Source organism: Meriones unguiculatus, chromosome 15 (assembly GCF_030254825.1).
Source record: "Meriones unguiculatus strain TT.TT164.6M chromosome 15, Bangor_MerUng_6.1, whole genome shotgun sequence".
Lineage (NCBI taxonomy): Eukaryota > Metazoa > Chordata > Mammalia > Rodentia > Muridae > Meriones > Meriones unguiculatus.
In genome coordinates this window covers 33696868-33702138 of record NC_083362.1, presented here as the reverse complement: position 1 = coordinate 33702138, position 5271 = coordinate 33696868, and the positions used below count along the sequence as shown (strand labels likewise).

General features: G+C 44.2%; 1 pseudogene; it reads right to left on the bottom strand.

Annotated features, from left to right (window-relative positions):
* Positions 1–4742: 4742 nt before the first annotated feature.
* LOC132648154 (small nucleolar RNA SNORA17) lies at positions 4743–4860 on the bottom strand (annotated as a pseudogene).
* Between the last annotated feature and the right edge of the window lie 411 nt (positions 4861–5271).

The following is a 5271-nucleotide window of genomic DNA, read 5'->3' as shown; positions in this document are numbered from 1 at the left end:
CAGAAAGACAACATAAAACTTCTTGGCAGCTTATGGAACCTCTTCTGGAAGAGGTTCATGCAATGGATCACTAAGCATGTTTTAACAAATACAAAAGAATCAAAATATATCTATCTTTACAGAGCACAGTGGAATAAAATCACCAACAAGAGAAACTACACAAATACTTGGGACATAAACAATACAGTTTTGAATGAATCATTTAAATCAAAGAGAAAAATTTAGAAATTTTAAATTTGCCTAAATTAAGCAAAATGATAACACACCTGTTATTTCCAAAGGAAACTTCAGTTTCCTAAACTCCAAAGGGCATGCTTATGTGCTGAAGTGGCAGTCTAGGCTCAGTTCAAGCTGGACTGTAGAAGGAATTCTTCCATATAGATAAATTCCTATGGTTTTATTTCTCAGGAACCTGAAAAAAACAGGTCTCTGCCTGTTGAAAAGAGCTACTTCCCTTGGGTATATTTATTTCTTTTGTGTATACCTGTGGTTGCATATCAAAGCCCTTGCTGGCCTCCAGGTTCCTTCAGACTCCCTTCTCACACATATTGTGTTTAAAGTTGAGGCTATTCTTTCAGTCCTTTTCATCTTCCTCACTCCTCCTCCGCTATGCTAGCTCCCAGGCTATGGCAGTTCACAGGCTGCCCTACTCCCAAATTCATCCTCTAACAAAAGGTATTCTCCCATCTCCATCAGCTCTTGCAGAGAGTTCTGACCATGTCCAGGCTGCGGCTGCTGCTGCTGCTGCTGCTTCTGTTCCTCCTCCTCCTCCTCCTCCTCCCTTTCTCTGCTCTGGATTCTTTGAGATGCCTCCAGCTGTTTTCTCCCTGTGTGTCTTATCTACAGCCCCCACAACCATGGATCAGCCATTTTAAGTTTCTTAACTATTGCTTGCTTATATCTGGTGACAAAAAACCCGGGAGGGGAACAATAAGCCTCTTTGGTCAAAGGGCTAAGCTTCTCTAACAGAACGAAGCTGCTGATTTGGCTAGAAGGTATGGATCATTTGTTTCTGCTGCCTTCTGTAACCCATCATATTCAACTCCAAATTCTGGAGTCACCCTCTCTGACTGCTTCTCCTCTAACTGCTCTACACCCCTCCCCATCTCCTCTCCTCTACTCCAGGAAGTACTACCTCAGAGCTGTCTGCTCAGCCATGGTCTTTCTCCTTGGCTTACTGGAGTCTCTCTGTATCTGTCTCTCTCCGCCCTTGTCTGTCTGTCTCTGTCTCTCTTTCTCCTTCTTTGCTCCCGGAGCCTAATACTGCTACAAAAGTCACAGTGACAGCAGTGTGCCTGGTAGCTTTTTTCAGCACGGTAGGCAACCACCCCATGAAAACCGACACCTCTCCATCGTTTCAGTGACAAATCTCTTGAGCCGCCACCATGTCACTTACACTTCCAAGTCTCCATTCACTGCCTGACTCCTTTACCCTTCCCTGCCTATAACCTGTAATCCAACCTAGAGCATCTAGGGATTGCTAAGGCAATTCTAAGAGAAAATTTCACAACTTAAATGCTTAAGACATGTCAAATAAATAAATTTAAAACAATAAAAAAAATCCAATCATAGTAAATGCCAAGAAATAATAAAGATTAGGGCCAAAATTAATGAAAGAAGACCAAAATAACAATTCATAGAATGGATTAAAGAGTTGGTTGTTTGAAATATTGACAGGATTGATAGACCCCTAGGCAAATGAACCAAAAAAGAGGGAGAAGAGATAATAAGATCAGAAAGGAAAGGGAGAATGTTATAGGAGAATCTGGTGAAATTCAGATAATCATTAAAGAATATTTTGAAATTTTTTTTGTTTCTAAATCTGAGAAACCAAGCAGAAATGTATGTGTCTTAAACATCAATGAGCTACCAAAATTAAATAAAAAAAAAAAGACATAGACAGAGAGTGACACATATGAAATGGAAGCAGTAATTAAAAATTTAGCACAAAAGAAAGACCAGAACTGCATGGATATACTGCTGAGTATAAAAACAAAATAAAACTTTTAAATAGGTAACACTAGCAGTTCTCACATAGCTCTGCAACATGAAGAGGGAGGAACACTACTAAACTCTCTGAAGTCAGTAGTATTTTATAGCAAAGCTAAACACTGGTGGAGCGAAAGAAGAACAATTGACCAAGTTTTTTGCTGAACGTAGATGAAAACTCTCAGTTAAATACAAACTAAATGCAGCAACAGATTTAGAAGATTATATATAGTGACAAAATTTCATCCCATGGATCCAAGGTTGATTCAACATATGTAAATCAAGAAATATATTGGAATAAATCAATATAAGAGCAAAAATCACATGGTAGTTTTAACAGACACAGAAAAGGCCTTTGACGTAGTCAAAGCAAACTAAAAAGGGTTTACTATACATTAACTCATGAAATGAACTTATAAAATTATATTTATTTAAAAAATGAGCAGTCTTTTGAAATCAGTTAGATGGCTTTGTTTTCACATATTTTGGTTTAGAGTTTCTAGTATAAGTGTTGTTTTTTTTTAACTTCTTATTGGTTCTTTGTGAATTTCATATCAGGCACCCCAATCCCACTCATCACCCCCTCTCGTACGTGCCCTCTACCCTGACAAACTCCCCCATAACAGAGAAAAGAATCTTGTTGTGAAAGCTGTAGTGTGTCATAGTATGTCCCCAAATATTCCCTTGTCCACACCCCTTCGCTTGCAAAGTTCTTTACTATGAGTCATAGGTCTGGTATGAGGCCTCTGGCTTCTGCTACTCCATCAAAACTGGACGTCACTGGACTTCTCTAGAAGGCCCTGTTGTTTCCCTGTGTCATAGAGATCATGCAGTTTTGGATGTATAAGAATGACTCCTCATGTATGCCCACAGTTCATCCATGAGGTAGATGTTGGGATGGGTCAATTCAAAGCCCTGGATCTGGCCCTGAGAGGTAAATGAGATGGCCAGCCCAACAGCTCTCAAACTCACATCCCCTCGGGGCCTGCTCATCCACATTGAAACCAGGACCAGCTCCACCCTGCTGCCCACGTGAGGTGCAGGGCCTGCTCTTCCGTGTGTTGGAGCCAGTGAGGGACATGGCCAGTTCTCCCATACTCATGATCGGGGGCTAGCTCTCCAGTCTGCCGTAGATGGGGATCGGGAGGAAGGCATCTCTCCCCTGCCATGCTTCCACGGCAGACAAGCGGCAGAAGCAGCTCTCCCCCACACATACTCTCCAGTTGGCTCACCCGTAACCCCCACATCCAGGGCTCGTTTTACTGTGGTGCCCAGGAGAGGTTCAGGGCCCACTCTCCTGAACGCTGCAGCAGGTGAGGAGCAGGAGCAGCTCTTCTGCTCTCATAATTCCAGGGCCAGGTCTCCCACATGCCACAGGTGGTGAGGAGGTTGTGGGGAGGAGGGCATATCTCCCTCTCTACACTACTGTGTGGAGAGAAGTTGTAAGGACAGCTCCCCCGTGCTCACTTCACATCCTGTGACCATTACTGGCAACTCCTGTAACATGCGAGTCCTGGTCTCCCGAGGGCTGCAGCTCAGAGGTAGAGGGTGGGGTCAGCTCTCTTGCTCTCATGCCTCTAGGTTCAGCTCTCCCACATGAGGGGTGGGGCCAGGTCTGCACAGCTCTCGGGCATCAACAAGTCCATCTTCCTGGCCTTTGGTGGTAACAGATACCTCCTGCTGTACAGCCACCAACCAAGACATGGCTCCCAGTGGCAATATACGCCAGGACCCACCATGGTCTCAGGTGGCATCGCCAGCTACTCACAACAGGCTGTTCCTCACTACCCTCGAATGTTTGGTTCTACTTCTTTTCATTGTACCCACAATCCTTCTGTTTCTCTTTCATTTCTCCACCACTTACTTGCTCCTCTTTGTGGTTCCCAGGGTCTCTGAGTATCTAAGGTTGCTTTGTTATGCCCAAGTCTCGTGGATCCCAAAGAGCACCAAGGAGCCGATTCTGAAGCAAACGTAGTAGGGTCTTTTTATTACAAGCTCGAGCTTGGGTCCACACTGTCAGCAGTTGAGTGTAAAGCCCCGAGTTCAGGAGGAGGAGGGTTTTTATTTAGGGTTGCAGCAAGGTAAATTGGGAAATTCCAGCTAGGCAGTTTTACAATTATTTGACATTTAGCAAATACTGGGTGTCCCAAGGAAATTGTTTGCCTGGAGGGCCAAGACAAACCATAATTTTTTTACTCATCTTATTGTAAAGAACATCTGGGTAAATGCCAGGTATTTACTGATTAGTCGTTGTTACCGTGATGGTTAAATATTACTGGGTTTTCTCCAGGTTATTGCTTGGGTAGGGGACTCCATTGTCTTCTTTCTGGAATTGGTGACCTATGGCCCAACTCCTGGGACTGGTTGCTTTTAGGGTGGGGGTGGGAGTCAGGCCTGGTTCTTTCGTCTCAGGAGTGCTGTGCCCTGCCTGCGCACTGTGGCACTAGGGAGGGGTCATCTCAGGCATAGTGGCTCTCCCTCCCCCAAGGCCTGCTCTGTGCTTGAGTGCTTTTCATCTCAGGCCAGCTCCTTGAATGCGCCCCCTGGCACTGGTCTGGTGGTTGTTTGTGCTCACTCCTTGCCCAGCCTGCCTGAGCGGCCCTTTGTGAGGGTCATCAGGCTTGGGCTCACTCTTGCCAGGCGCCCCAGTCCCATGTGGAGTTCTTCAAGTCTCTGTCTTGCTTCCCACCCTAGGAGCCCATCCGGGCCTGCCTTGTGCTACACTGGTGGTCCCAGGCTTGCTTTCTCCAGGAAACGTTCGGCTGCTAATCGTTCAAATGGTCATAGGTCAGAGCATGAGCCCAGACACAGCTTCCTCCTCCCTGCCACACATGTAACATGGCAGCCACATCTGCAGTGTCTCCAGGCAGCGTGTAGGGCTTCTTAAAGCAGTATGTATGAGCAGCAGAGCTATGACATGCTTTTATTGGAACAATTCTGCATATTCTCTGCCCGTTTATTTATTATTATTTTCATTTTTTATAGTCATTTGGAAAAATTTTAGGGTTTTCAGGTAGTTCTCGCAAGAATTCAGAATTACAAGCAAACTATTTGAAGATTTCACATTCAAATTAAATAAAAAAAATTATCATTGCAGAAATTTAGAGACTACAGATCAGTAAATGAAAGAAATCCCCTATTAGCTATAATCTGCTAGAATTTCATTATTTCTGTTTGCAAAGCTTTACATCATGTTAATATGTGCCGCATTGTGAACACAGTGACACTGAGCACTCTGTAAATGGCTTCCACTTCTAAACATTGCATCTCAACCTTTCTCTG